Here is a 21274-nt window from a genome sequence, read left to right as displayed (position 1 = left end):
CCCGTTCATTTAAGCTGCAACTGATCTGAAGAGGATCTTTCTAGGCATGGCTTGCTTAGGAATTCCTAATGTTGGAGGTGTTCCTTGGAACACCTTCTGTAGCTCCCCTGTCCAGCACAGTGTGTCTGTGTCAGGGGCTTTTTAAGCAAATACAAGGCTTAAAATCTAAATCCTGGAATCCATATTTCATAGAATCCTGTCATCAGCAATTCTCAATGTCAGAACTTCTGTTAGAGGCTCCTTAATTCTTTGGAACAACTTTTATAGCTACCCTTTTCAGTACAGTGTCTGCATCAGGGCATTTTAAAGCTATATACGAAAGCTTGGGATCCAAATCTTGGAATCAAAATTCTACAGGGTTTTGCCATTCCCAAAAATATCCTTAGCTGCCTTTTAAATATCTGACCTTATATTAAAACATATGAGATAGGAATTTCAGAGAGACATGGATCTAAGAGTTCATGTTTGAGGCATTTAACTGTTAAAAAAAAAAAAAAACACCTAAGAATACAGGCAATGGAGTTTGACACTTAGACAGAAATAGAACTTATGATGTATAAGAATATCACACACTGGAACAAAGTAAATCTTTGGGATCAAGTTTTATCATTAGTGCTAATACTGTAGCTCTTTGAGAGCAGAGGTCCTGCATAGGAAGTTAGTGCACAGTGACTCCTGTTGTTAATTTAACAGTTAACACTGTTATGCATGACGTCAGTGATCGCCCGAGGCTCTTGACATGAGATACCTAGGCTATAGAAGCCTTCTGAATCCACAAACTCCATCAGTATTCAGACAAGGCCATAAGCAAAGTGGAAGTTTTCTTTTTCCTTCGTAGAAAAAGTACAACCTTCTTTGATGAGTGTCCTGGCTTACCACACCTGAAATGTTCTTGTAGGCTTTTTAGCCAGACCAGAATACCTTATGGGCTGACTCTGAGTTCACTGAGTGCTACTTATTTTATTTATTTGAAAGACAGAGTCACAGAGAGAGGTCAACACACGCACACACAGAGGAGTCTTCCATCTGCTGGTTCATTCCCCAAATGTCTGCAACAGCTTGAACTGGGCCGATCTGAAGCCAGGAGCCTGATGGATTGGAAGTAGAGCAACTGGGACTTGAATTAGTGCCCATATGAGATGCCAGCACCTCAGGTGGCAGCTTTACCCTCTGTGCCACAGCACCAGCCCCAGATACTTTTTTTTTGGATAGGCAGAGTGGACAGTGATAGAGAGAGAGACAGAGAGAAAGGTCTTCCTTTTTCCGATGGTTCACTCCACAATGGCTGCTGCAGCTGGCACACCACGCTGATCCGAAGCCAGGAGCCAGGTGCTTCTCCTGGTCTCCCATGCGGGTGCAGGGCCCAAGCACTTGGACCATCCTTCACTGCACTCCCGGGCCACAGCAGAGAGCTGGCCTGGAAGAGGAGCAACCGGGACTAGAACCCGGGGTCCTGGCGCCACAGGTGGAGGATTAGCCTATTGAGCCGCGGTGCCGGCCCAGATACACGTTTTTTAGAATTGTGATTTTTTTTTTTTTTTAACAGGCAGAGTGGACAGTGAGAGAGAGAGACAGAGAGAAAGGTCTTCCTTTTGCCGTTGGTTCACCCTCCAATGGCCACCGCGGCCGGCGCGCTACAGCTGGCGCACCGCGCTAATCCGAAGCCAGGAGCCAGGTGCTCCTCCTGGTCTCCCATGGGGTGCAGGGCCCAAGCACCTGGGTTATCCTCCACTGCCTTCCCTGGCCACAGCAGAGAGCTGGCCTGGAAGAGGGGCAACCGGGACAGAATCCGGCGCCCCGACCGGGACTAGAAGCTGGTGTGCCGGCGCCGCTAGGCGGAGGATTAGCCTAGTGAGCCGCGGCGCCGGCCAGAATTGTGATTTTTAAACTTAAGAGATAAAATTTTATCCTTAGCAACAAGTGATGCTGGTTGTTTTCCGTGCAATAAGCTTAGTTGTTCATTTCAAGAGTATGTTTGGGGGAGTGGACGTTGTAACACGGAAGGTTAAGCCACTGCTTTTAATGCTAGCATCCCATGTTGGAGCACTGGTTTGAGTCCTGACTACTCCTGATCCAGCTTCTTGCTAATGTGCCTGGCAAACAGCAGATGACAGGTCAAGTACTTGAGTTCCTGTCATCCACATGGGTGACCTGGGTAGAGTTACTGGCTTCAGCCTGGTGCAGCCCTGGCTGTTCTGGATGAAGTTTCTTTCTCGCTCTTGCTCTCACTCTCGCTCTCTCTTACTCTGCTTTCAAATAATCTCTCTTTTTTAACAATTTATTTATTTATTTTTGAAAGTCAGATCTACAGAGAGAAAGAGATCTTCCATCCACTGGTTCACTCTCCAGTGGCCACAGTAACTGGAATTGGGCCAGGCTGAACCCAGAACCAAGAGCTCCATCCTTGTCTCCTGCGTGAGTGACAAAGGCCAAGTACTTGGGCCATCTTCCACTGCTTTACAAGTGCAATAGCAAGGAGCTGGATCTGAAGTGAAGTAGCCAGTATTCAAACTGGTACCCATATGGGATGCTAGCTAGCCTCACAGGTAACTGCCTAACCTGCTATGCCACATCACTGACCCCTATAGTGGATTTTAAAAAATTATTATTAAACTAGCTACCATTGTGTATTTACAAAGGATATGTATAGTCCACCAGTTTTCTTTGAGTATTGATTCCTAACTTTGAATCAAAGTTACACTCATGTCATGAAATAACCTGTGCAGCTTTCCCTCTTACTCTATTTTCCAGTACACTTTCTATTTTTATTTTATTTTATTTTATTTTTTTATTTTTTGACAGGCAGAGTGGACAGTGAGAGAGAGAGACAGAGAGAAAGGTCTTCCTTTTGCCGTTGGTTCACCCTCCAACGGCCGCCACAGCCAGCACGCTGCAGTTGGCGCACCGCGCTGATCTGATGGCAGGAGTCAGGTACTTCTCCTGGTCTCCCGTGGGGTGCAGGGTCCAAGGACTTGGGCCATCCTCCACTGCACTCCCTGGCCACAGCAGAGAGCAGGCCTGGAAGAGGGGCAACCGGAACAGAATCCGGTGCCCCAACCGGGACTAGAACCCGGTGTGCCGGCGCCGCAAGGCGGAGGATTAGCCTAGTGAGCCGCGGCGCCGGCTTTTCCAGTACACTTTCTAGGATGTGGGCCACTTCCTCCTTCAAAGTTTGTTAGGTTTTTTAAGCTTCCTCTGGTAGGAGTGGCATAGAAAATACATAATAAATTTTATAATGGAAGTGTAGGGCAGGAAAAAATATTTCCTCTACTGTGGATTTTACTGATAAAAAGAATTTTACTGACAAAAGAGAATGTAAAAAAAATAGTTTACTTATGCTTGCAATGTGCATACTCATGCTAAGAGTAAGTAATTCAAAGTGGTGGCTAGAATTTGAGGCTTAAATACCATTTTATCAAAGGGTGCTAAATTATGGAGAAGTGACTAGAAAAATAAAGAGTGCTGGGGCAATAAGAATCCTATAAAAGTGACTAAGAAATGTTTGGTTGGTGAGGGTTATTAGTTAGATATGAATGGTGCTGGTCAAGTCACTGCTGTCTTCAAGAATAAGGATTCTCCAGATTAAGAATTTCTCAGGCACATGAGAGGGAGACATCTTTGCAAATGGAAATTTACATTGTCTTTACTAAAACTGTTGATTTATTTCAAGTGTTCTGGGGCTCTTGAAATCCAGATGGTACCTGGAGGTTTAGATTCGCACTTATTCCTTTTCACTGTGGATTATGACTCTTATAGGACCGTGGAGCAGAGATTTTTAGGTGTGGCTGGTATAATCTGCTGGGAACTGAGTTGTGCTTGCTTTGCATTTCTGATGGTCTTTTTTTGCTATAAAGTAAAGAATTCAAGATTGGCCAGAGTAGATATAATCTGTATCTATTTATTTTTTATTTGAATCAAGATAGCTTTCTCTTTGCTGTTCCTTAGTTTTGGATTGGAAATGGTGGTACTAGCCATGTTGGTCATGACTAAAGAATCTGGTACCGTTTGCCAAATCAGAACGTCTCTGGTATTTGTGGTTGTTCCAGCCTTAGGGGTAGTTACTACTGTCTTCTCTATCTGCTCTTTTTGTTACTGCTGAATTTAGGCTATGCAAGATGCCCCTGCTTTTCTGGATACTTCCCTTTTAAATCAGCTTTAGTTTTAATATCCAGATTCAGAAAGTCCTAGAGGAAAGAGAATGCAAGTTACATTAGGTGTTCAAAAAATATTAGCACCTTGTTGTGACTTAGGGAAAGCTATTAGCCTTTCTGTGCTTTATGTTCCTTGTCAGAATAAAGAGAATGGTAATATTACCTACTTCAAAGGGTTTGAGATACTATGCATAATGCTTTAAACAATGCTAACTTAATAATTATTAACTTATATCATCATATTTTAAATAATCAGCTAAAGTCAAGAGAACATGAAGAAAATCCTAGGGTACCAAAATCAAAGAGAGGAAAATACCTGAACAGTGAGAACCAGCGTTAAAGCTTCTGAAAATGGTGGGTCCAGGAGGGAGTATGCTGTCCCAGTAACCTTGAGAGGAAAACAGGAGAGGCCTTGTCTTACACAGGATGGACAGTTAGAATGGAGACCCTGTCTATAATTAGGATCCTCAGAAGAGTTTGCCCTCAGTGTAGGAATTGGGCTAGGAAAACCAGTAGCATGTGAAGATAAAAAGTTCCTTAATCTCATCTGTTTTTTTGTTTTGTTTTGACAGGCAGAGTTAGACAGAGAGAGAGAGAGAGAGAGACTGACTCCTCTGGGTTTTTAAATAGAGCACTTGATCATAAAGCACAAGTTTCCCTTGAAAATATTTTAACTGTAGGACTTTACTCCACTGAAATTGATGTCTGGGTTTTTTACCCTAGGTGGCCTAGTTGCTTGTTGTAGGCTGGTGTAACACTGATTTATCTGTCAGAAGTCTGTCAGAAATAAACAAAAAACTTTTCTTGAATAACATATATACTTGAGCCAGGTGGTACAGGATTTTTTTTTCTCAAATAAGTACTTTTAAAAAAAACAAGACTGAGCCGGCGCCGCGGCTCACTAGGCTAATCCTCCGCCTAGCGGTGCCGGCACACTGGCTTCTAGTCCCGGTCGGGGCGCCGGATTCTGTCCCGGTTGCCCCTCTTCCAGGCCAGTTCTCTGCTGTGGCCAGGGAGTGCAGTGGAGGATGGCCCAGGTGCTTGGGCCCTGCACCCCATGGGAGACCAGGAAAAGCACCTGGCTCCTGGCTCCTGCCATCGGATCAGCACGGTGCGCCGGCCGCAGTGCGCCGGCCGCGGCGGCCATTGGAGGGTGAACCAACGGCCAAGGAAGACCTTTCTCTCTGTCTCTCTCTCTCTCACTGTCCACTCTGCCTGTCAAAAAAAAAAAAAAAAAAAAGAAGAAGAAGAAGAAGAAGAAGAAACCAACGGGTATCTCCACAAAGGCCTAACAACAACTGCAACAATCCAAGAAACAAGATAAGGAAGACAACATTGATGCTCCCAAAATAACATAACACTTCAATACTAGATTATGAAGATGAGACAGAAGTTATGCAAGAAATGGAACTCTCAAAAAATTGATCATAAGATTACATGGAAGTAATCAAAAGCAAATGCACAAACTACTGAAATTCATGCATGACATGAAAGAAAATCTCTCCCCAAAAATTGAGATCCTAAGGAAGAATCAAAATGAAATGAAGAATTCAATAGAACATGAAATTGAGATCTTAAAGAGAAATCAAAATGAAATGAAGAATTCAATAGAACAAATAAAAAATGCAGTGGAGAGCCTCAAAAACAGAATCATTGAGGCAGAAGAGAGAATATTGGACTTAGAAGACAAAGCAAAGGAAAGTATACAGTCAAACCAAAGAGAAGAAGAGGAAATTAGAAATCTAAAAAACACTATTGGGAATCTACAGGATACTATTAAAAAAAAAAAAAATTGGGTTCTAGGAGTTCCTGAAGGCATGGAGAAAACTTCCTGGGTTTGGAGAAAGAAAGGGACATCCAAGTACAGAAGCACACAGAACTCCCAATAGACACGACCAGAAAAGATCCTTGCCATGACACATTGTAATCAAACTCACCAAAGTGAAACATAAAGAGAAGATTCTAGGCCGGCGCCGCGGCTCACTAGGCTAATCCTCCGCCTTGTGGCGCCAGCACCCCAGGTTCTAGTCCCAGTCGGGGTGCCGGATTCTGTCCCGGTTGCCCCTCTTCCAGGCCAGCTCTCTGCTATGGCCCAGGAGTGCAGTGGAGGATGGCCCACGTACTTGGGCCCTGCACCCCATGGGAGACCAGGAGGAGCACCTGGCTCCTGGCTTCGGATTAGCGCAATGCGCCAGCTGTAGCGCGCCGGCCACAGCGGCCATTGGAGGGTGAACCAATGGCAAAAAGGAAGACCTTTCTCTCTGTCTCTCTCTCTCACTGTCCACTCTGCCTGTCAAAAAAAAAAAAAAAAAAGAGAGAGAGAGAGAAGATTCTAAAATGTGCAAGAGAGAGACACCAGATTACTTTCATAGGATCTCCAATTAGACTCACAGCAGACTTCTCATCAGAAACCCTGCAGGCTAGGAGAAAATGGCAAGATAATAGCCCAAGTCCTAAGAGAAAAATCTGTTATACCAAAATATTATACCCTACAAAGCTCTCATTTGTGAATGAAGATGAAATAAATACCTTTCATAACAAACAGAAATTGAAATAATTTATTACCACCCATCCAGCCCTGCAAAAGATGCTTAAGGATGTGTTAGACACAGAAACATGGTCATCAATACAAAAGAAGGTAAAGGAAGAAAAACTCTCAGTAAAAGGTCAAAGGAAGTTCAAAGTATAAATTAGGAGTATCTCTGGGAAAATGGCAAGGCAAAGTCATTACTTATCAGTAGTCACATTGAAGGTAAATGGCCTCAACTCTCCAGTTAAAAGGCACAAACTGGCTGAATGGAGTAAGAAACAAAACCCATCTGCTTGCTTCCTACAAGAAACACATCGTTCCAACAAAGATGCACACAGACTGAAAGTGAAAGGTTGGAAAAAGATATTCCATGCCAACAGAAACCAAAAAAGAGCTGGTGTAGCCATCTTAGTATCAGACAAAATAGACTTTTAACAAAACAAACAAACAAACAAAAAAACAAAACTATTAAAAGAGACAAAGAAGGGCACTATATAATGATTAAGGAATCAATTCAACAGGAGGATATAACTATTATAAATGTGTATGTACCTATTTATAGGGCACCTGGCTAATTAAAAGAAAGATTAAGGGATTTAAAGGGAGACTTACAATACAGTAGTATTGGGGGACTTCAGTACTCCACTTTCAGCAATGGATAGATCAACCAGACAGAAAATCAAATTTAATCAACAGTATAGACCAAATGGACCTGACAGATATCTACATAACTTTTCATCCTACAGTTGCAAGAATACACATTCTTCTCAGCAGTGCATGGACATTTTTCTAGGATTGACCACATACTAGGCCATAATACAAGTCTCAGCAGATTAAAAAAAAATCAAAATCATACCATGCATCTTCTTGGGTCATAATGGAATGAAGCTGGAAATCAGCAACTCAGGAATATCTAGTGCTTATGCAAACACATGTAGACTAAACAGCATGCTCCTGAATGAACAGTGGGTAATAGAAAAAATCAAAAACTTTCTGTAAACAAATGAAGATGACAAAACAACATATCAAAACTTATAGGATACAGAAAAGCAGTGTTAAGAGGAAAGTTTATAGCAATAGGTGCCTACATCAAGAAATTGGTGATGGAGATAGGAAGAATGCAGGGAAGACTGGAATAGGAATTGGACTGTTAAGGGATGCAGGGTTTCTTTTGGAGTAATGAAAGTGTTCTAGAATTAGATGGTGTTGATGGTTGTACTGCCTTCTGAATATACAAGCTGCTGAATGATACAGTTTTTAAAAGTGACTCTTACATTGTGTGAATTGTATCTCTTTAAAAAGAAAATTAATAGTTACAAAAAAGAATCACAAAGAAAATAAAAATTAGCTACAAAGAAACATCAATCATCCTAAGAACAATCTTCCTAACACCAATAAAAGGAGCCCTAAGACAATGGAATAGTATCTTTAAAGTACTGAGGAAACTATTACTCTAAAGAAGACACCACAGAACTTTATACTTGATAAATTAGCATTGGAAATGAATGAGCAAAGTAAAGACATTTTGAGATAACAAGTAAAATTGGAACAGTTTATCACTATCAAAGCCTCACTGAAATAATTGCTAAAGGATATATTTCAAAAATGAAGAAAGTTTGAGAACCAAGAGGGAATATTAGCAAAGAAATTTAAAAATACATTAAATACATCTAAGCAGGCAATTATTGTATAAAACAATAATTACTAATTTGTCAATATGAAAGTAAGAGAGACCACAATAGCATGTGAGTTGAAAGGGAGTGAAGGTTGGGGGATTAGAGTTAAAGCCTTCTAAGATACTTTAAATTTGTTGAGAAAGGTGGTTGAGAACTGGTTAACCTTAGACTTTGTTAAGACAAAAATGCTTGTTAAAACATTAATTACAACTACTTTGGGTGGGGGAGGCAGGAAAGAAAGCCCTGTATAATTTCCAAACTAATGGGCTGGAGGTTAAAAAAGACTTGATTAGGAGTGGGCATTTGAACTAGCAGGTTTTTTTGTTTTTGTTTTTGTTTTTGTTTTGTTTTGTTTTTGTTTTTGACAGGCAGAGTTAGACAGTGAGAGAGAGAGAGACAGAGAGAAAGGTCTTCCTTTTCCGTTGGTTCACCCCCCCATGGCCGCTGCGGCTGGCACACAGCGCTGATCAGGAGCCAGGTGCTTCTCCTGGTCTCCCATGCAGGTGCAGGGCCCAAGCACTTGGGCCATCCTCCACTGCCTTCCCCGGGCCACAGCAGAGAGCTGGACTGGAAGAGGAGCAACCGGGACAGAATCCGGCACCCCAACCGGGACAAGAACCTGGGGTCCCGGCGCCGCAGGTGGAGGGTTAACCTAGTGAGCTGCAGTGCCAGCCTGAACTAGCAGTTAACACACTGGTTGGGAGGCCCACATTTCCTATGTGAGTACCTGAGTTCAAGTCCCAGCTCTGCTCCTGATTCCTGATTCCTGATTCCAGCTTCCTGCTAACGTGCACCCTGGGTGGCAGCAGATGATAGCTAAAGTATTTGGATCCCTACCACCCATGTGGGAGACCTGGATTGCATTCCTAGCTCCCAGCTTTTGCCTGACTCAATCCCAGCCATTATAGGCATCTGAGCAATAAACTGTTGGATAGGAGCTCTGTGTGTATATGTGTCTGCCTTTCAAATAAATAAGGTTTTCAAAAAGTATTTTAAGTACTTGATTAGCTCCCCATCAGCCTTGGAAGAAAACTTTGGGTTATAGCAAAAGCTTTTTTTTCTGATGCCTAGTGCCCTCAGGAGGAATTCTGACTGCGAATTTTTACAGAGATAAGTTCATTTGTTCAACAAATACTTACTGAGAATGCTTTGGACATTATTTCTGGGTGATTGGAATACCACATAGAGCTTACTCTAGAGAAGAAACAGACAATAAACATAATGAATGATCTAATTTGTGTAGTATATTAGAAGGTGAAAAGTACTGTTGGGAAAAAAGTGGCATAAAGGGGTTTGGTGGGCCAAGTCACATTCTTAAAGGAGTAAGGGATTTTTCAAAAATTTTTTAATGTGAAAGGCAGAGTTACAGAGAGAGGGAGAGAGATACATGGCCAGAGATCTTCCATCTGCTGGTTTATTCCCCAAATGATACAAAGGCCAGGGTTGGGCCAGAACAAAGCCTGGAGCCAGGAGCTTCATATGGGTCTCCCACATGGGTGCAGGAGCCCAAGGACTTGAGCCATCTTCTGTTGCTTTCCCAGGCACATTAGCAGGAAGCTAGATTGGAAGTGGAGCATGAACCAGTGTCCATATGTGATGCTGATGTCACCAACAGCGGCTTAACCTACTATGCCACAATGTCAGCCCTGGGATTTTGCCATTATATGGCCAAGGGAAGGAATTCCAGATAAAGGAGACAATACATTGCCGCCGAGAGCTGGATGTGTCTATGTGAAATTGGCAGGCTTGGGGCCAGCATTGTGGCGTAGCAGGTAAAGCCACTGCCTGCAGTGCCGGCATCCAATATGGGCACCAGTTTGAGTCCTAGCTGCTCCACTTTCAATCCAGCTCTGTGCTATGGCTTGGGAAAGCAGTAGAAGATGGCTTACGTCCTTGGGCCCCTGTACTGCATGGGAGACCCAGAAGAAGCTCCTGGCTCCTGGCTTTGTATTGGCGCAGCTCTGGCTGTTGCGGCCAGTTGAGTGAACCAACGGAAGGAAAACCTTTCTCTCTGTCTCTTCCTCTCACTGTCTGTAACTCTACCTCTCAAATAAATAAATAAAATCTTTAAAAAAATAAAAATAAATAACCCTGGCAAGAGAAAATGATTAATCAATAACAATTTTTAAAATAGGTAACGATCTTCTTTTATAATTTCTTTTTTTAAGTAGTATTTGTTTATTTCATTTGAAAGCTAGAGTTACAGAGAGGCAGAGGGAGAGAGAGTGAGTGAGGTCTTCCATCTGCTGGTTCACTCCCCAGTTGGCTGCAACAGCTGGAACTGTGCCGGTCAGATGCCAGGAGCCAGGAGCTTCTTCCGGATCTCCTGTGATGGTGCAGGGGCCCAAGGACTTGGACCATCTTCTACTGCTTTCCCAGGCCACAGCAGAGAGCTGGATTGGAATGGAGCAGCCAGGACTCAAACCGGTGCTCATATGGGATGCTGGCACTGCAGGTGGCGGCTTTACCCACTATGCCACAGTGCTGGCCCTTTCTTTTATATTTTCTTCTACACATGCTACAGGGACATACATCATCTTGCTTGTTACACTCCAATAACATCTGGAAGTTCTTGACCTTAAATGTCTCCAAATTCTTTGCTTTATATATTTTTTGAATAAAGGTTTATTTGGTGTACCCGGTAAAGCTACCACCTGCAGTACCGGCATCCTATATGGGTGCCAATTTGAGTCCCAGCTACTCTACTTCTGATCCAGCTCTCTGCTATAGCCAGGGATCTCTGCTATGGGATGGCCCAAGCCCTTGGGCCCCTGTACCCTTGTGAGAGACGTGGAAGAATCTCCTGGCTCCTGCCTTCAGATCAGTGCAGCTCTGGCCGTTGTGGCCAATTGGGGAGTGAACCAGCAGACGGAAGACCTCTCTCTTTCTACCCCTCCTTCTCCTTTGTGTAACTCTTCCAAATGAATAAATACATCTTTAAAAAAAAACTCTGATAGAATGTAGCCAGGTGTTGGCCAGTTATCAGGTGCTCAAGTTCCTAGGAATAGCTGAGATTTGAGATTGAAATGGCCTAAAAAATCTATAAAGAGGCATTCCAGTCTACACCCTGTGTTGCTTCTAGCTGGGGAACAGGCTCCCTAAGTAAATTACTGCAGCTCTTACAGAAGATCAGAGTTTCTTTGTGCCTGCTAGTTACTAGAGGGAGAGGTTTTGAAGGCTGAGAACCAGCTACTCCCCAATTATGGCCACAGTTCAACAGCATTGCATATTGCAGTCTGCAAGTGTGCTGTAGCCCTGGCTCCACCATCCACAGAAATGGCCGCCATGCAGCCCGTAGGATGAAGTAGGAGGCTTCATTCTGAGTGACTACATCTTTGTAGAAAGCAGCACAGAATCAGCTCAGGGGGCTTCCAGGTTACCTCCCATCAGCCGAATTGATGTGCCTGACTTTGAAATGCTAGATGTTTGTCCTTTCATCTTACTGGGATGAAAAAATTAAGACTTTCTTGTTATCTTCTTGGGGTACTGGGGAAATGGCCAGAGCCTATTGAAATGCAAAACTAGCCTGTGTTGTTTTGGATCTCAGCTGAGTCATGGCATCTGTACCACAGTGTATGACCTTTATTTCCCCCTGGCAGCTGTTACTGATTTGCCAAGTGAGATTATGTGTACCTTCATAAAAAGGCATGTGCCCTGGAAATATGATCTTTAGTGTTTTGGGTTTTATTTTAAATTTTAAGTAAGGCCATGGCAAATGAAGGTAGAATCAATTATCTGTCCCTGAAGCGCCAAAATGTCCTTAAAATTGATCAGTAGCCTTCTTTTCAGTGGCCTTTTTGAGCCTCTTTGTAACCAGTCATGTTATTAAAAAAAAAAAAAAAAAAATCTCCAACCTGTGAGAAACTCCTCCCCACTTACCTGAATCCTTTGTGGCCAAGCCCATCCATGCTCACTGTGGAAGGTTAGGTGAGAATTTAATGTCATGGAATACTTAAGTTTTGACTAGAATTTGACCACTTCCCAAGACTAATTCAAAGTCTTTGGGCTTGTGGCTGCCAGGCCTAGGTCACTCATATTCTACCCTGATAAACCTTATATTAACCTTTTCACAGAGCTTGTTTATTTCTGTTCTCATAACAAATACTTATTGACAGCCTACCTTGTGCCAGGCAGTGGCTTGGCCCATCTAGAGCTAGAAGCTTCTTCCTGGTCTCTCATGTGGGTACAGGGGCCCAAGCACTAGGGCCATCTTCTACTGCTTTCCCAGGGCATAAGCAGAGAGCTGGATCAGAAGACGAGCAGCTGGGACACAAACTGGTGCCCATATGGCATGGTGGTGCTGCAGGTGGAGGCTTAGCCTACTATGCCACAGCACTGGCCCCGCCATGTCACATTTAATATAAGCAGTTTACAAACAGCATATTCCCATTTCATCCTTCCCAGCCCTTGTACTATATTATTATATTTCCTTAAAAAGTCAATTCCCTGGCAGTAGGTATTTGACACAGCACTTAGGTTGCCACTTGTGACCTCCCATCCCACATTGGAGTGCCTGATTTGAGTCCTGGCTCCTCCACTCTGGATCTGGTATCCTGCTACTGTGTACCCTAGGAGACAGCAGATAATGGGCCAAATACTTGAGTACCTGCCTCCCATGTGGGAGACCCAGATTGAGTTCTGGGCTTCTCGTTTTGACCTGATCCGGCCTCAGCTGTTGAATGCACTTGGGTAGTAGATGCTTTAGGTGAGTCTTTTATTTCTCTCTCTTCTTTTAAAAAATCAAAAGAAAATAAATATAAAAACTTTTTCAAAAGTCAGTTACCCTTTACAGAAATTTTGTAAAAAGTGATTTTTGTTTATCCATATATTTAGCATTTCTGCTGTTATTTCCTTTGTATTGGTCCAGATTTCTAACTGGTATCATTTTCTTTCTGCCTGAAGGATGTCCTCTAATATTTATTAATAGTGGAGGTCCACTGGTAATGAGTTATTAAAACTTTTGTGTGCCTTGAAGAGTCTTTATTTGGACCACTTCTTTAAAGGATAGTCTTGCTTGGCATTGAATTTCAGTTTCCATACTTTGAGATGTTTCTTTACTGTTTTCTGGCTTGCATTTTCTTGCCCAAGGAGAATTCTTGTCATTGTTCTCTTTGTCGTTTTATGTGTTACGTATCTTTCTGAAATCTGTTTGCTCTTGAGAATCTCTCTTTATCTGATTTTAAAGAATTTGGTTGTGATGTGCTTTGATGTACTTTTCTTCCTGTTTCTTGTACTTGGGCTTCATTGAACCCTGGGATTTGTGAGTTAGTAGTTGTCACCAAATTTGGAAATCTTGGAGTGGGCATTCAGTGCAGTGGTTAAGTTGACACTTGGGAGGGTCAGCATTGTGGTGAAGGTTAAGCCGTAACTTGTAACATTGGCATCCCATGTTGGAGCACCAGTTCAAGTCCTGACTGCACTGCTCCTGATCTACCTCCCTGGCCATGTGCTAGGGAAAGTATGGATGATGGCCCAAGTGTTTGGGACCCTGCCACCCATGTGGGAGACCCTGATAGAGTTCCAGGTTCTTGGCTTTGGCCTGAACTGGCCCCCACCATTGTAGCCATTTGGGTCGTGAGCTAGCAGAAGCAAGTAGAAGCGCTTTCTTGCTCTCTCTCTCTCTCTACCTTTCAAATAAATAAATAAATCTTTTTTTAAAAAAAATAATATTTGCATTCCATTTTGGAGTGCTTAGACTCAAGTCTCAGCTCTGCTTCCAGTTCCAGTTTCCTGCTGATTCACCCTTGGGAGGCAGCAGATAGTGACCTAAGTACTTGGGATCCTGGATTTGCCTGACAGTTCCAGCTGTTGTGGGCATTTAGGGAGTGAAGCGGTAGATGGAAAATATCTCTTCTTCCTCCTCCATCTCTCTCTCTTTCTGTTTCTCTGCCTTTAAAGTAAAAAAATAAGAAATAAATCAAATTTTTCTTTTAGAATTGTAAGTATTTTAGCAGTTCTTCAAGTGTTTTTTTCCTTCTGCCCCCTCCTTCCCACACAGGGACTCTTAATTATACTTCTTGTCTGCTTGAGTTGTCTCATAGCTCACTGATGCTCTTTCCCTTTATTTAAAAAAAAATAAAATTTACCATGTATATTTAATATATACAAAATGATATTAGTGAAGCAAAATAACATATTTACCATCTCATGTAGTTAGCCTATTTTTTGTTTTCAGTGAGAGGAATTTAAATTGCATTTAGTGTGAATCCTGTTTACAGGACGATTTTGTTACTTATGTAGTATGTACGTATGTCTTTATATAGTGTGGCAGATCTCTAGACTTCTTCATTCCACATATCTGCTACTTTGTACCCTCTGACCTACATATCCCCCTTCCTTTCCTCCTGCCCTGCCCCTGGTATCCACTGTTTTGTTCTCTATATTTCATCTTAAAAAAAAAAAAAAAAGAAAGAAAAGAAAAGATTTCACATATAAGTGAAAACATGCAGTATTTTTCCTTGTTTCACTTACCATAATGCCTTCCTGGTTCATCACCATTGTGGCCTAGTCTTGTGCTTTTCAAGGACTGAATAATTCCTATATGTGTGTGTGCAAGTGTATGTCTGTGTGTATGTCAATCATAGATTTTTTTTTTTTTTTTGGACAGAGTGGGCAGTGAGAGAGACAGAGAGAAAGGTCTTCCTTTTCCATTGGTTCACCCCCCAGTGGCCACTGCGGCCGGCGCACCGCACTGATCCGAAGCAAGGAGCCAGGTGCTTCCTCCTGGTCTCCAATGCAGGTGCAGGACCCAAGCACCTGGACCATCCTCCACTGCCTTCCCAGGCTACAGCAGAGAGCTGGACTGGAAGAGGGGCAACCAGGACAGAATCCGGTGTCCCGACCGGAACTAGAACCTGGGGTGCCGGCGCTGCAGGCGGAGGATTAGCCTATTGAGCCACGGCGCCGGCCAAGCCATGGCGCCGGCCAATCATAGATTCTTTTTCTGTTCCCCTGTTGGCGGACACTTGGGTTGCTTCCATACTTTGGCTATTGTGAATAATGCTGCAGTGCACATGATAGTATAGATATCTTTATGAGATATCTGTATGAGATGGTGATTTCACTTCCTTTGGGTATATTCCAAGAGAGATCCCTGGGTCATACATAATTCTATTTTTAATTTCTTTAGAAACCTCTAAACTGTTTTCCATAGTGGCTGTACCAGTCTACATTACCACCACCAGAGAACAAAGCTCCTTTTTCTTTATAACTTTGACAATATTTTTTATCATTTGCTTTTGATAAATGTGGAAAACTGAATTTCCACGTGCAAGAGAATAAATTGAACCCTTATCTTATACCATACACAGAAATCAATGTACATATATAAAAGATGTAAGTATAAGATAAAAAGCCATACAACTCCTATAAGAAATCACAGAGGAAAGGATACTAGACATTGGCCTTAGCTGTAATGTTGCGAATATTGCACCAAAAGTTCAGGCCACACAAACAAAAATAAATAAATGGGATGACATCAAACTAAACTATATAGCAAAGGAAACAGCAAAATGAAATAGCATTCTGGATTGGGAAATGTATTTGCAAACTTTATTTTCTGATAGGTGCTAATAACTATAATTTATAAAGAATTCATTCAACCAGATAGAGGAAAAACAGCTTAATTTTAAAATGAGTAGAAGACATACATATATATGTCTCCAAAGAAGACATAAAAGTATCCCAATAGGTATATGAAAACATGCTCAGTATATTAACATAATCATCAGAGAAGTACAAATCAAAATCACTGTGAAATATTAACACACTTGTTAGAATGGCTATTATCAAAAAATGTTCTTTCCATTTTAAAAAATTTCTTTTTGCTTGTATTTCATTTTCAATAATTTCTCTTACTATGTCTTTAGTTCATTAGTCATTTCTTTTGTTGTATCTAACATCCTGTTAGTGTTGTCCAGTTTAATTATCTTCTTGGACTCTTCATCTCTTGATATTTGATTTTTTTACTTTATCTTCCATAATCTTTCCTTAACATGTACATGCTTTCCCCTGCTTTAAAAAAAAAAAAAAAAAAAAAAAAAAAAAGGCCGGCGCCGCGGCTCACTAGGCTAATCCTCCGCCTAGCGGCGCCGGCACACCGGGTTCTAGTCCCGGTCGGGGTGCCGGATTCTGACCCGGTTGCCCCTCTTCCAGGCCAGCCCTCTGCTGTGGCCAGGGAGTGCAGTGGAGGATGGCCCAGGTGCTTGGGCCCTGCACCCCATGGGAGACCAGGAAAAGCACCTGGCTCCTGGCTCCTGCCATCGGATCAGCGCGGTGCGCCGGCCGCGGCAGCCATTGGAGGGTGAACCAACGGCAAAGGAAGACCTTTCTCTCTGTCTCTCTCTCTCTCTCACTGTCCACTCTGCCTGTCCAAAGGAAAAAAAAAAAAAAACCACGGAGGCCAGTGCCGCGGCTCAATAGGCTAATCCTCCGCCTGCAGCGCCGGCACACCAGGTTCTAGTCCCAGTCGGGGCGCTGGATTCTGTCCCGGTCACTCCTCTTCATGTCAAGCTCTCTGCTATGGCCCGGGAGTGCAGTGGAGGATGGCCCAAGTGCTTGGGCCCTGCACCCGCATGGAAGACCAGGAGAAGTACCTGGCTCCTGGCTTCGGATCAGCACTGTGTGCCGGCCGCATCACACCAGCCTTGGCGGCCATTGGAGGGTGAACCAACGGAAAAGGAAGCCCTTTCTCTCTGTCTCTCTCTGTCACTGTCTACTCTGCCTGTCAAAAAAAAAAAAAAAAAGGAATTTAGCTATAATAATTATTTCAATGGTCTTTTTGCTAATTCTGTTATTTGTGTCCTATCTGGGTTTGTTGATTACAGCTCATATTTTCCTGCATTTTAATGCCTGGTTACTTTTTTTATTACTTACAAACACTTGAATTTTACCTTAGCTTAATGGATACTAATTTTTTTATTCCCTCAAATATTTTTGAACCTTGTTGTGGGTCACAGTTAACTTTCTTGTGAATAGTTTTATTTGTCTGTGGTGTTTTTTTTTTTTTTTTTTTTTTTTTTTTTTTTTGGAGGGTAGTTCTTAAGCTTTGTTATGTGGGACCAGAACATCATTTGGGGTAATTTTTTCTTGTTGTTGAGACAGTACATCTGGGTACTTTACCTAGTGTCCTCTGAATTATAAGGTTTTACTTCTCTGACTATTCCCAACACCTTGTGAGCAACAGGAAGTATTACAACTGCTGCTTTTCTTGGGTGCTTCCCTATGCATTGATTACCACTCATCTGAAAACTTGTATAGAGCTCTCTGCAGCTCCCCAGAGCCCTCTGACACTTTCCACTTGCTACAACTCTCACCTCGCTCTGGTTTTCTGTCCTGCAAATTCTGGCCACCACAAGCTCCCTGTTTTCCTGACTTGGCGAGACCACCAAGTGCTCTGTGGACTCACTCCCCTGTGCTGCTGAAGGGGAATTTGTCCAGATAGAAAGCACAGTTTCAGGATTGTCCTTGTTTGGTTCCCCTCTCAGCAGTTTTGGTCCTGCATTGCTTCAGTTTTGTTCTGTTTTATTAGTTGTCTAAGGTGAAAGATCAGTTTATTTCCTTTTGCTCTATCATGACTGGAAGCAGAAATCTGTTTTGATTTCTATTTTAAATGGTGTTTTGTTGAGAATAGACTTTAGGGGGACAAGAACAGAAGCAGGAATACCAATGAGGAAGCTATTTCAGTTAATTTGGATAAGAGGTAGTGGTAACCTGACTCAAGGTGGTAGTGGTAGAAAATACTGGATTTTGGAAATATTTCTATATTAAAGCCAACAAGACTTATTGGAAAGGGTCCAAACTGACATGTAGGATTTATTTATTTTATCTTCATTTTGTATTTGAAGGCTTCATGAGAATTTATGTGAGTTGCTGAAGATCAAATCACTAATCTCAAACTCAGATCTTCTAACTCCAGAGTCTGTTTCTTCCTACTGAGCTACCTGTGCAGTAAAGCTACAAGTAATATCAAGCAAAAGAAACATTTTCCTGTTTGAAAAGCCAAAGGAGCATTACACAAAAATTGACATGAGTTTGCTGGTTCTTAGAGTATGGATAGAATTGGGTAAGGTAAGGAAGGAGGGCATGCTTGTTTAGAAGAGTAGTGTGAACCAAAGTGTAGTTGAAGTCTGGGAGGTATCTTTCTGCTCAGGAATTCCTGGGTCTGGGCAAGTTACCCAAAGTCCAGTGTGGTTTCACTCTGCAGTTACTCATGTTTAAGAACAACAACAACGAAACCTACAAAAACTGCTATAGGTGGGGCAGGCATTGGGGCAGGTATTGTGGCCAGTTTGATACCCAGCTACTTGCACTTCTAATCCAGCTTCCTGCTAATGTGCCTGGGAAGCACTGAATTATGGCTCAAGTACTTGAGTTCCTGTTAACCACAAGAGAGACCTGAATGGATTTCTTGGCTCCTGACCTCTGCCTCACCCTGCCTTGGCTGTTGTGCCCATTTGGGAGTGAACCAAGAGATCAAAGATCTCTGTTCTCTCTGTTACGCTGTCTTTCAATTTCAGTTTTTAAAAAGCCACAGGGCCTATAGTTTATTTCCTTGAATATTTTAATCTTATTTGCCCTCAGAATAAGAGATTGAATAACACTAAATATGTTTCTCTTTAAGAAAACACAAAAGACAAAACTTTCAATAAGAATCTTAACTAAGAAAAAGTAGATTATTTACAAAGACTTACTTTGAATGGCCATGTTAAGGAGTTTGAATTCTGTTCACAATGTGATGGGAAGCCATCAAGGAGATTTTAAGGAGGAAGACACATGACCCAATTTATAGCTTTAAAAATGTTATTCTGGCCAGTGGACAAAAAATAGACTGCTATATGAGGTTTGGGGAGGGATTGGACAGGAAGAACCAAAGTGGAAAGGCAAGATCATTCCAGAATCATTTACAGGGTGGGTAGTAGTAGGGATATAAGTAATGAAAATTGTTTTGGATGTGGGTATAAGCCTCATCAAACTCAACATGTAAGGTCTATGTGTTTTATTGAATGCAAATTATATTCCAGTTTTTTTTTTAAGGAGGGAGTTATAAATAATGTTAAATGATGTTGATAGCTTACGTTAGATGAGGACTGAGTTTACCATTGGTGGTGGTGATCTTGTTAACAGTCATTTCAATGGCAAAATGGAGATGTGTGTCCAATGTGGGCTAAAGAGAGAATAGAAAATGAGGAAGTGTAGACACAAGTGCAGAACCTCTGTATGGATTTGTCCTGAACAGGAGGACAAAGAAAGGAGCAAGGGTGTGGAGAGGTAGGGATTGTCTGTGAAAGGTTTTCTTGTTTAAGTAGGAAGACATGACAACATGTGTTTGTACTGATGAGAATAATCCAGTGGAAAGTAGAAATTTATGGTCCAGGAGGGAGTTGGGAGAGGACAATGCAGACAAAGATTGCTGGAATAGGGGAGCCCACTTAGGTAGGCACATGTTCTTTCCTACTATTATTACAGGTCTGAAAATTACTTTTGGGACACAGATTCTAGTGGGCTAGTTGATTTTTGTGTAGGAATATGTAGCTGTCTTTGTGTTATTTCTGTTTTTTTTCCCATCTTTAAAGAAAAAAGCAAAGTTGGCAGATGAGGGGGAACTCTGGGAAGGGTACTGGAAGTTTGAGGAGAGGATAGGAGTTAGCTGTCTTAGAAAAAGCATGAGCTTTTTTCATAAAGGGATATCAGCTTGCATGATTCTGGGCTTTCTTTGGCTACCCTTGGTTTCAGGGTTCAGCTGCAAAACAGATAGATAGAAAGTTGGGTTTAAAAGGGGTAGAATTTTATCAGGACTCTAGTATCTTTTGGGAGATAGTAAAGTTTCACTTAGTGTTGGAATTTAAGACAAGCATTCAGAAAAGAAATAGAGACTATAGAGAATTTGCTGATGACAAATTGAGTTTAAGCAGGCATGGAGGGGTCAGCACTGTGGTGTAGTGGGCTAAGTCTCCGCCTGCGGCTTCAGCATCCCATGTGGGCACCAGTTTGTGTCCCAGTTGCTCCTCTTCCAATCTAGCTCTCTGCTTATGGCCCGAGAAGGCAATAGAGGACAGCCCAAGTGCTTGGAGCCCTGTACCCACGTAGGAGACCCAGAAGAAGCTCCTGGCTCCTGGCTTCAGATCAGCCCAGCCTTAGCCATTGTGGCCATTTGAGGAGTGAATCAGTGGATCTGTAACTACCGCTCCAATAAATAAATAAAATATCTGTATTAAAAAATGCATAGTGTAATTTTGAAAGGTCTGGTGGGAGACTGTGTCGAGATGGGAGGCCTGGGGCTGGTATTGTTGTGCAGCAGGTTAAGCCACTGCTTGAAATGCTGGCTTCCCATATCGGAGTGCCAGTTCTAGTCCCAGCTGCTCCTTTTCCGATCAGCTTCCTGCTAACGTACCTGGAAAAGCAACAGAAGATGGCCCAAGTACTTGTCCCCTACCACCCATATGGGAGACCTGGATGTAACTCCTGGTTTCTGGTTTCAGCCTGGCCCAGACCCTGCTGTTGTGGTCACTTGGGGAGTGAAACAGCAAATGAAAGATCTCTCCCATCTTCCCTCTTCTTCTTCCCTCCCTCTCTCCTCCCTTACTCTCTCCCTCTGCCTTTCAAGTAAATAAATAATTTTTATGTCTTAAAAAATAAAGGATAGGTGGCTGGCACTATGGTGTATAATGTAAAGCTACCGCCTGCAGTGCCAGCATCCCGTATGGGTGATGGTTTGAGTTCCGGCTACTCTACTTCTGATTCAGCTCTTTGCTATGGCCTGGGAAAACAGTAGAAGATGGCCCAAGCACGTACACCCACCTGAAAGGTCTGGATGAAGCTCCTGATTCCTGGCTTGGGATCGGCCCAGCTCCAACCACTGCAGCCATTTGGGGAGTGAACAAATGGATGGCAGACCTCTCTCTCTCTCTCTCTCTCTC

General features: G+C 42.5%; 1 protein-coding gene across 11 annotated transcripts in view; it reads left to right on the top strand.

The window, feature by feature from the left end:
* MAST2 (microtubule associated serine/threonine kinase 2) overlaps positions 1-21274 on the top strand; it is a 241448-nt gene that overhangs the window by 160922 nt on the left and 59252 nt on the right. Inside the window, exon 1 of one of the 11 annotated variants that reach the window (XM_070078566.1) lies at positions 2309-2546. The exons of the other annotated variants lie outside the window; for them this stretch is intronic. The gene's annotated coding sequence lies outside the window, so the exon portion shown is untranslated. Of the gene's footprint in view, positions 1-2308; positions 2547-21274 lie in introns of those variants that run through there. 11 annotated transcript variants of the gene reach the window in all.

This window comes from Oryctolagus cuniculus, chromosome 7, assembly GCF_964237555.1.
Source record: "Oryctolagus cuniculus chromosome 7, mOryCun1.1, whole genome shotgun sequence".
Lineage (NCBI taxonomy): Eukaryota > Metazoa > Chordata > Mammalia > Lagomorpha > Leporidae > Oryctolagus > Oryctolagus cuniculus.
This window is presented reverse-complemented; position numbering and strand designations above follow the sequence as displayed.